Here is an 11528-nt window from a genome sequence, read left to right on the forward strand (position 1 = left end):
CCTGTCATTAGAGGTCGTGAGAACATCTTGACAACATTTGTTGGTTTTTCTTTTATCCTGAAACATAATCTGACAACATCCTCAAGGCATCCTCAGAATGTTAAAATGTTCTGTCTTAGTTCAACTTTAACCTCAACATTGTTTGAAATTCTAAATATTATTGAACTGTGATGTGATAAATATCCTTAAAACATTCTTTGACCATAAGACTAAAATGTTTTTTGCAAACTGGCCAGCAGCCAGTTAGCCTAAAGTCTAAAAACAACACATAGAAAAATAAAAAGTGCTAACGGGAGCTAAAAGCTCAGCAAGAGGTTTTTTGCAGAACTACTTCTGCAAACAGGTCTTTGAAGATCCCCTAAAGAACCATCAAAACTGGGGTGAGAATTGTTAAGATGAAGCATCTGGCAGATTGCGAGAGTTAAGCGTCACAATGAGAATCTTTTCAATCAATCCTCCACCGTTCACTCAGTCATACAAGTTTCCATGAACCATGAACTGATTCTGAAGAACAATGATACAGAAAGTTCAACCCTGCAGGTTGACAGAATGGAAACCTTGGCCGTCTGAATCTCTGTCAATAATATACTCCACTTTCAAGGTAAAAATGATCAACTGACTGATTATTTTCCCTTTGATTTGTCTTCCAGCACATGAAGAACCAAACTATGGGCATGTTAATGTGGTGAAAAGCTTGATTTTCACTGGAGGGCATCTTTAAAAGTAACTTGCTGCATTTCAAAAGATCTACAGTAAAAGATAAAGATGGATTTACTTGGTACAGTGCTTAGGATTGCAATAGAGAGACGTGTAGTCCATGTATGATATATACATTTCCTCTGATTTAAGTTGATTACTCCTTCACACTACAAAAAGTCTCATGTAAATACATGCATATTACTATTAATCTCCTTCTGAAGACATCATTGGCCTCATTATTTTCTCACTTTTTACCAAACAGGGCTGCAGCTAAGAATTATTTGCATAACCAAGTAATCTGTTGATTATTTCTACAATCGATTGTTTTGTCTATAAAATACCAGAAAAAACTGAAGCCATCACGAAATCCAAATTACTGTTCAGATAGTTTGGATTGTTGAACTAAAATTCAGAAACTCCAAGAAATTGTGAAAATTTTGATTGAAACATTGGAGAAAACTAAATATTTCCACTATAATGACCTATTTGAATCAAATGTCTCAGTCTGTAGTTGCTATACAATGAGAATCTTGTCAGTCAATCCTCCATCTTTCACTCAGTAAAACTAGTTTCCATGAATTGATTCTGAAGGACAATGATACAGAAGGTTCCACCCTGCAGGTTGACAGATTGGAAACCTTGGCTGTCTGAATCTTTGTCAATAGTAAACTCCACTTTCATGGTAAAAATGATCAACCGACTGGTTATTTTCCTTTTGATTTGTCTTCTAGCGTGTGAAAAAACAAACTGTGCTACATGCTAACATTGTAAAAAGCTTGATTTTCATTGGAGAGGATCTTTAAAGTCTTGATAAGTTTAGTTTACAACCGATACTGTGACAAAGGTTGACTCTTTAGTAGCATATAGAACCATGTTTCCCAGGTGTTGAGGTTCAAGGCGTCCCATCATAGAGTTTGAGTGTCAAGAAATGTTAATGACAGGCCATGAACTACCGTCCTCGTGTTGTTTTCACCTCTGTGGACAAAAGTGTTGACACTTGACTGTGATTGCAGAGACGGCAGCTTAGTGTTTGCTTGTTGCTGATTGAGTGAGACAGCAGCTAGTTGAAGACTTCTACTCACTGCTAACACAACTTTTCACAACAATATTCACATAGAGAGGACATTTTTATAAAAAAAATAATGATCAACTGGACCAGTGTATGGTTGTCAGGTAGCTGTGGAAGGAGGTAACGCACTCCCCGTAAGATCTGCTGGTCTTTCATGTTCTGACCAAGGGATTTGTGGTTGCGCTGCTCTCAGGGATTGAAACTACTGTAACTCTGGAGCTTTTGTTTTGGACTTCAGATCTGCAGACATGTTTAACCCTCCTGCTGTCCTCATTTATGGGCAACAAAATATATTGTTTCCTTGTCTGAAAAAAAATCCAAAAATTCAGCAAAAAAATTCCCCAAATTTCTGAAAATTTGCAAAAACTTTAGGAAGAAAATTCCAAGAATTCCTTGAAAGTTTCCCTTAAAAGTTTTATTTTTAAAAAAATCCCCCAAATTTGGCAAGAAAATTCTTGTCAATATTTTCAAAAAATTAGTAAAAATCTTTCCAAAAAATGCTAAAAATATCTAAAGTGATCACATATATATCAGTAAAACTTCTATTTTCTTTAAGAACATTCACAAAAAATCAACCAAAATCCAGCGAAATTCACTGGATTTTAGTTGATTTTTTTTGTGAATGTTCTTAAGAAACATTTTTAACATTTCTTTTTTCCACCAAAAAATGTTCAAAGATTTCCCAAAAATTTTGAAAATGTGGACATCAGAAGTTTCACTGTGAAAAGCAGTTTTTTTTCCCACATTTTAAAAATTTAAAACAGATCAATTTTGACCTGCAGGACGACACAAGGGTTAAAAACCATCTCAAGACTCACCAAAGTCTGGGTACCTCGTTGTTTTACACTCATACTAGTCTTTTTAACCCTTTCTCAAGCCGTTTTATTGATGTTTTCATGATCTAATTTAGCTTTCTTTACCTGGAATTGAGCATTTTCCTCACTTATCTTGGGTTAAAATGTGTATTTCTATGAATTATTCATTGTCACCTTGTTTAGAAAGTGATAAAGATTAGTTTACTTTGTTGGGCTTATGTGCTGATTTGGTCTTTGGAAGCACTTGTCTGCTCTATGAAGGCGCAAATAATTTTACTATTCAAAATGTTTCTCCACCGCCATATAATCCACAATCTGCTCACGTCAAAAACTTCCAAATGAGCAGCTCCCTAACGAAGACCATAGCAACCACTTTTCATCACCGAGCACACCTTAGCAACCATCTGAATACTAGTTTTTCTCGTCGTTTCCATTCCGCCCACACATTTACTCCAAGAAACAGGTGGTCCAATTAATATTCTTACCATTGAGAAGCAACACAGACGATAACAAGAGCCTATCCTTCAAACTGGGAGTAGAATAAACAGCCGCGATGCACAAAATACCGCGACCGAGCACAGTTTGGGTACTCAGAGCATCTTAAAACGAAGTGAGCAGCTTCCCGGTGGTTTAATCTGAGAGGTCACCTCGGCTAACAGCTGCAGCAGAAACGCTTCCTGGAGTCGACCATCCAGCTGTCTGGCCTCCATCATACATGAGCTGTGGACACAACACGCACGTTAGACACGGAGATGAAAATCTTACGGCTACAGAACACTGACAGCCAGATATAGGTTTACCGGAAAGAACCTCCAGAGATACAGTAGAAGAATAAAGCATTGTGTGCACCATGACCTTCTAGACATAAATCACCAGCAGGCTGCACATCCACAAGCAAAAATAGTTCTGATTCACCTTCAGAAATATTCTATTTTTGCATGTTTGTCACAAGGAAATGTTTCTGATCATTCAAGTCATTTTAGGGTGGTCCAATCAATTACTAGGGTCAGGGGGGCAGTTACTTTTCCACAGGGGTGATACAGGTTTTCAATTCATCTTCAATAAACCATATTTTCAAACAGCATGTAGTGTTTTGTGGGTTACCTCTGTCTAAGTTTGATGATCTGGAACATTTTAGTTTCACAAATATGCAACAATACAAGATTTCTGTAGGGGGGCAAATACTTTTTCACAGCACTCTGTTTCTGCTCCCCAACAGATTCATGAATCTGAGTTTGTTTATCCTTCAACAACCTCCATCTTGTGCCACTAATTTGGTTTATGACCAAATACCTGCAAAACGAAGAACATTCAGGGTCGTCAGTCAGACAAGGCAATGAGTTTATGTAACTTATTTGTCAGAAATCTGTTATTTCTGACCCTTTAATAACTAAACTACTTTATATACTTGAGAAAATTATCAAGATTGGTTTAAAATACTGCATATAAATTTGTTCTCTATTCTCAGTTCTTATCATTTTGGTGTTGGGGATTTTCGTTTTGCCCAAAAATTCCTCCATACAGGAAAAAACAATATAATGCTTCTCGAATTTATGGTTTTAAATTGTTCATTCTGCCCAAAATAAACATTTTCAGAGTATTTAGCCTGTGATTTGTAGTTTTAAAGTTTTACTCCGCCCTTTATACTACTATGTCCAAGTAAGTATGGTTTTACAGGTTTATTCCAACTAAAATACCACATTATCCAAGAACTAAATAGTTTTAAAGGTTTACTATGCACTAATTCCTCTATGCAGGAAAAAATATATAATGCTTCTCTGATTTATAGTTTGTTGAGAAACATGGAGGTATGACATCCCAGAATCAGCCACAAGGGTGAGACTCTGGCAGAATAACAGCTAAATAAGGGAACATTGTGATGTTATAACCTGTGATTTATAATTGATTCATGCTATAACCTAATAAGTGTGTTAAATCTAACTCAAATACCTATTTTTATAATCTTTAAGAAGTAACTAAGTCAGAACAGCAACTCACTGTGAAAAGTGATGTTTTGGTTACCAGGGAAACTGATGTTTTTGATATGACAAATATGAGGAACTAATGCTTTATTAAATGGAAATGCTTTTAAGAGTTTTGATTACTGTTAAACTAAGAGGTTTTTAACTTAGTAATGAGGTGAGAAGTCAAGAGCTGAGGTGAACTGGGGTCAAGTGTTCACAGTAAAGGTTATTAACCTCGAAATAGACTTCAGGGATTTTTGTGAGTCTGACATCTGTTTCCTGACCGGAGGCCTGTTCTGAGCTGCAGATGGAACAAATACATTAATAGAGAAGTGAGACTGAGTGGAAGGGTCCAAACAGTCCAAACAGTTAGTTTCAGTTCCTCAAACATGGAGGGGTCTTAGGATGAGTTGGGGGGGAGCTGGTGGAACAGTCCAGAATAGATGGTTTTAGTTCCTCCAGAGCATGCAGAGGCCACGAGGTCAGTGGATGGAAGCAGTGCACAAGTAAGGAGGGGGATGGATGCTGTCATCATGTATGTTAATTAAGGGTGCAGTCATTGCATATGCAAAAGGTTCAGTTGTTGTATAAATTGCACTGGATCGAGACACGAGTGGGGAATCGTTGTGAGGTGGTCACTGGATGCAATCCAGGGTAGAAATGCTCTGAGCATAGGGGATTTTACTACGTAACTCGGAAGAGAATTCAACACGATCTGTAAAGGAATAACTGTTCTATTGGAATTATGGACTGAAGGAGTGCTCTTTCTGCACTGTTTGAGGATTACAGAACGGTGATCTAACAATAGCACTGACTGAAGGAATATTACTGAACTCTACTATTTCCAAAGGATTAACACCAGAATGGATTAACAAAGTTTTTACTGGCCCAAAGAACAAAAATGGATCCAAGCAGATCTAAATCTGGACCGAACCTCCTCCACCTCCTCCCTGGAGCAGAGCCCCAGCGGGGCGTCGGTCTTCAGGTGAGCAGCCAGGTGAGGCCACACCGTCTGCTCTCCCCCTCCAAATTACATAGTCTGAGTGATTATTACTCTTCTTAGATAAAAGCATAGTTCTGGTTAGGAGTCATATTAGCAGATTGGTATAAGTATTAATGTTTAATTGATTGTCTGATGATTTATGGGCTATTGCTATTTCACTGCTGAAATTTTATAATAAAGCATTTATCCTGCAACTGGAAATTCTATTTATTCCTATCACGATGATGAGTTAATTATATACATCTTCTCTGGTTGTAAAAAGTCAGGTTATTGTGTGCATTACATCTAAAACTGGTTCTGTCAGGTTACCTAGTCGTTGGGGCCGAGGGTGGCCTTTTCTAAACTTATCCTTGGGGTTATCCATTCCTTAACCTCTAAATTTAAACCTAGCAACTTACCAAGTGCAGAATCCGTTAAGAGAAAAGCTGCCGTTAACAGACATGACTGGTAATTAATTTGACCATTCGAAAGTGGCTACTCAGTTGAGTTAGTTATCAGAGGAAGCAGGATAGGCGTCTGGATGGAGGCAGTTAGAAGCTAGGCCAATTTTCTCATTAACCAGCTTAAACGTTCCTTAGATCCCGTCTGGGTTGTATCATATGGGCTGCAGGAACCGGACCCGTTAGATGGAGAGCTGGTCCAGTAATTCTCCGATAGTTAATTAATTAATTTAATTAATTTAGGAGGTTACTGGCCCTAGGATTCGACAAGTTTTAAAGATTAATTCCGCCCAAAATACTACATTAAATAGTGTCATTTGCAGTGCCACTGTATAGGCATTAAATCTTACTTTTACATCGTACATTGCATTAATTTTCCTGTGTCAAACTGAAACAAAACCACCTATTCCATAATATTTAGCAGTTATTTTCATCCTATAGTACGTAATTAAAGCCGCTTCTTATTTAGCGGTGGCATTTCTTTGCAACAAGTCATTTGCCCGATGAAAGTCTCGTCCTAAAACATCACAAAAAAAAGTCTATTGGCAATTTGCAACTGTCTGTTTGAAACACATTGGCCTCTAAAGTGAAGTATTGTCTAGTTAAGATTCTTCATCACACCTTGACATGAACTTTTGTTGCTTTCTCAGAATTTTAACTTCATAATTGAAGGATTTGAGGCCTGATGAGAAGAAATTGGACAGTATTTCACAAGAAAAGGCTAATAATTCACTAATAACACCTGTATTTGTTGTGTATTTACCCTGAAATTAAAAGACCAAATGTTTTTTTTGATGGGAAATCATCTGGATTAATTCCTGGGGACAGAATAACCTCCATTTCCTGATTTTAATCTACAGAGCGACACCTTCGTCCTATAAATCAGGACGCAATCAGCCTCGGTCGACTCAAAATGAACCTAATTTGAGCTTCATGCTGAAAAGGCGACGGCAGCAGCTGCACTAAAGTCTATCTTTCTCCTCATATCAGGGAACGTTTGGTTTGGATAGAAGCCAAGTTCAGTGGAGGAACCGTCTATCTTCCCCCTTTACTCAGGAGCTGATTCTCACCAGGCCTCTGCTGTTTTTTCTTTTTTCCTCCTCCGGTCGACCCACACATTTTCTCCTTCGTTAATACCAGAAGCAGCTCTTTCCACCTCGGCTCCAAGCTGCCCCAGTTCCCCTCGTCACCGAAGAATAGAGGCTCAGAGCTCCGCTGAGCTTTAAAACCTCTCAGGATTGTTGGTGAAAATTTAAACACACTTTCTGTCTAACTGATTCCTTTTATCACATCTATGAGTCTCCAGATCCACAATAGCAGCTTCTGACTGCTCTGAAAGTAAAAATGGATTTCTTACTTTGCATTATTTATATGAAATCTGACAGACAGCAAATGTGGGGAAAGGGAACTACAAGAAGTAAAGGTCTGGAGAATCCTGAAAACATCTAGCAGGATATCAGGTCACCCGAGTTCACCACTTTAAAAAAATAAATCTGCTGTCGTGCTTCGGAGTGACACATGTTTGCATTTACAAACCAGTTGTTCAAAAATAAAACAGCTTCTGGTCCGATGCTGCTGAGTTTAGATCTGGTTGGATGCAGCTGAAAACAAACCAATGAGAAACAGGAATAGGATTAGGGAGATGTTTTGGTTAAATTAAATGCTTCATTTAAATGAGGGAAAGTTGTTTCTGTGGTTTATTCATGAACTATTTGTTTAGGTTTGGGGGAAAATCGTGGTCACAGCAGAAGAAAAGGAAACAGAGTGAAAATTTTGTTGTCCCATCCATCAACCCCAACATCCTCCCTAATCAAAGACCTTAGCTCTGTGTCAGTGTTACGCTACACAGCATGCACTGTATAATAATAATAATAATAATCACAACAATGCTAATAATAATAATGAATTGATAGTAGTAGTAGTAATAATAATAATAATAATAATAATAATAATAATAATAATAATAATAATAATAATAATAATGTTATTATGAATAATAATCTAATAATTATAATAGTATTATTAATTAATTATAAATGCATATAATAATAACAATAATAATAATAATAATAATAATAATAATAATAATAATAATAATAACAATAACAATAATAATAATAATAATAATAATAATAATAATAATAATAATAATAATAACAATAACAATAACAATAATAATAAAAAACATTATTATTATTATTGTTGTTATTATGTAATATAATTTATTATAATTAATAATGATATTATAATTATTTTATTTTTATTATTAATGATTAATTAGATTATAGTATCATATTATACACAATAATAATATAATTTATTATTGTTGTTATTATATAACAATTATGATAATTGTTGTTAGTATTATTATTACTTTTGTTATTATTATTATTATTATTACTTATAGCACATTTCAAGACAGTCAGAGACCCTTTACAAAGCAGGTAGGAACAGAAACAAAAATAAATAAATAAATAAATAAAATTCAATAAAATAATTGAATATAGTGGGGAAAGAAGCATAATTAAGGTTCAGATGGAGGAGTGCTGAACAAACAACTCCAGTGTCGTCTTTCATCCGGTGAAGTAATTAAAATAAAAATACAATAAAACAGACTAATTTCATGTGATTTTTTCTTTTCTTTTTCTTATATCAATAAAAATGACAAAAATAATTTGAATTCACATGACTAATGTGAAATTACTTTAAGAAACCAGCAACTGAATAACTGATAGTTCATTTTTTTTAAAGATAATTAAAATGGTTTGAAATAAAAAAATTAAATTTCTTTTTTCCCCCCTTTTTATTTAAACTATGAAGCTTAAAATCAAAGTTAATACTGCAGGAATTTAAAAAAAAATAGACACAATTAGTAATAATTAAATTAAACTTACAGAAATTTAGAGACAAAGTTGTGCATATGTAATTTTATGTAGGCTGTTAAATGAGAACCCAAGCTCATGTATTATCATTGTACAGTTTAGAAAATATCATTTTTTTTACATGTATTAAGCATTAACAAAAACAAAAACGGCAAGAAATACACACATAATGTAAGATTATGGCTAGAAAATGTATTTTTATCATAAAAACTTACTGTATTTTCATAAAATTATACGTTTCATGTTTTTACTCTATATTTTGGGCTGAAAAGCTGCTGAAATTTTCCTTTTGTTTTGTTTTTTTGGAATTCTTTACCGTTTATTCTCTGTCATACCAACATATTTTACTCAGATGAGCTGTACTGATCTACGTCTGCCAAGTTTTGACTGAAAATGTTCTGCTCCTTGCTTTATTGCTTGATGTTTTTTATTTTTTTGCCTTCAGTTTAAGCTCCCTCTTGGCCCTGTTTGTCCAGAGAAGGGTGTGGAGGAGGATCGGCATGTGCTCCATCCGTGACAGATGGTTCAACCAGCCACTTAGTGCCATAAGAGGAGCTTCACCAGGAGAACATGACATGCCGGAGGTTCCTGCAGTCGCCCCAACAAGCCATATGCTGCCATAACTCAACTCTGACGAGACGCCTTCGGTCCGAGCGAATCAACTTTGAAAACTTTCTGCCAGAAGTTCTTAGATGTGCTCGGGCAAGTCGGTGTCTGTTTAAAGGACCCTCTGATCTGGATTGTTTTTAACTTTTCAAAACAACCATCTGATCTGTGTTCAAGTGTTTCATCTTCTCCTAAAATCAAGAAGTCACAGAATTATTGTCACTAGTAGTAGCATTGCAGGTGCTGGTGTTTAGCATCATGCATATGAATGTAAAATTCTTAAAAAACACAGAAAACTAGATGTGTAGCAGAATGAAGCAAAATAAGCTGCAATGCAAAGCTTTCTTGAAAACTAGAATGAATTCTGGGATGTATTTACTGCAGGATCAGACTTTGCTTTCATTGATATTCACCACTTCTCCCTAATTTACCTTCAGGTATACATTGATGTTACCAGACAATTTCTGAATAAATGTTAACAAGAGAAAAGAAGGGCTTAGTTTTAGTCATACCTTCAGTGCAAAAGTAAAAAACAAATCACAGTTTGCATCATTCACTTTAGCTCTTTGGCTTTTGAGGGTTTACAGACAAAAATCTCAATAAATCTCACCTGTGTCCACATCTGTAGAACTGCCATAGAAAGAAACAGCTGAATAAAGAAACAAGGTACAAATACCTGATAAGCATAGTACAATATATTCTGATGAGTGAGTCTTTATACTAGTCATGTGTGCATGAGAAGTAACTGTTAGCATGTAGCAGCAGCCAGCCAGCTGACTGACCAATCAATCAATCAATAGATCGGTACAGTCAGTTGGTTGTTTGGTAAGTTGGTTGGCTGGTCTGTTGGTCAATCAGTTAGTTGGATGGATGGACGGTTGGTTGACTGGTTGATCTGCTGGTTAGTCGGCTGGTTGGTTGGATGGTCGGTTGGATAGTTGTTGGTTGGTTGGTCAGTTGGTCAGTCGGTCTGTTGGCTGGTTGGTTGGTTGGTTGGTTGGTCGGTTGGTCAGTCAGCTGGTCGGTCGGTTGGTTGGTCGGCTGGTGGGTCGGTTGGTTGGTCGGTTGGTTGGTTGGTCGGTTGGTTATGTGGTCAATTGGGTGGTCGGTTAGTTGGTTGGATAGTTGGTTTACTGGTTGGTCAGTTGGTCTGTTGGCTGGTTGGTTGGTCAGCTGATCAGTTGGTTAGTTGTCAGTTAGTTGGTTGGTTAGGTGGTCAGTCGATTGTTTGGTTCGTTGGTTGGATAGTTGTTTGATCAGTTGGTCAGCAGGTCAGTCGGTTAGTCGGTCAGTTGGTTGGTTGGTCAGTAAGTTGGCTGATTGGCCGGTCGGTTTGTCAAGAAAAGAAGAGCTTAGTTTTAGGATTGAGAAGATTTACAAGAGTCACAGCTTCAGTGCAAAAGTAAAAAACAAATCACAGTTTGCATTATTCATTTTAGATCTTTGGCTTTTGAGAGTTTACATACAAAAATCCCAGTAATCTCAGCTGTGTCCACATCTGTAGAACTACCACAGAAAGAAACAGCTGAATAAAGAAACAAATACCTGATAATTACAGTAAAAATGTGTTCTGATGAGTGACTCTGTATGATAATCATATTTATTGTGTTGCAGAGTATACCAATGAAACCATGATTTTTTTGTACAAGTTTGATCTTGGCCTGTACCGTACAAGCCCTTAAGGGGTTTACAGTTTGTGCAACACATGATTTCCATCTCTGGACTCAATAGTTATAAATATTCCTCACAAAGCGTGTTGAAAAATGCATCACTAAAGTGAGAAACAGCTCTAGAGTCACGCTGACGGGGAGATGATGTGATATTACAGTAAAACTCTATATTTGTCTCTTTAATTCTTGGTTCACAGACACCAAAGGGAGGGCCATGCAAAACAAAACCAGCCCGTGGAAATGAAGTCTGTTTTATATGAGTGAAAAAGAAAAAGCCAGAAACTTGTGTGAAGAAAAAGGCTTTGAAGTGGGCAGAAATCCCAAACCTCGTCTGAAATCCTTAGTTTCCCCCTTAAAGGAGGGGAGAGGCTGAAAGAAGG

General features: G+C 36.5%; 1 long non-coding RNA gene across 1 annotated transcript; it reads left to right on the forward strand.

The window, feature by feature from the left end:
- The first annotated feature begins 4554 nt into the window (after positions 1–4554).
- Positions 4555–10172, forward strand: LOC118469955 (uncharacterized). The gene is made up of 2 exons (XR_008603842.1): positions 4555–5544; positions 9318–10172. It is a non-coding gene; the product is annotated as an uncharacterized LOC118469955 (long non-coding RNA).
- Positions 10173–11528: the final 1356 nt, after the last annotated feature.

This window comes from Amphiprion ocellaris, chromosome 14 (assembly GCF_022539595.1).
Source record: "Amphiprion ocellaris isolate individual 3 ecotype Okinawa chromosome 14, ASM2253959v1, whole genome shotgun sequence".
Lineage (NCBI taxonomy): Eukaryota > Metazoa > Chordata > Actinopteri > Pomacentridae > Amphiprion > Amphiprion ocellaris.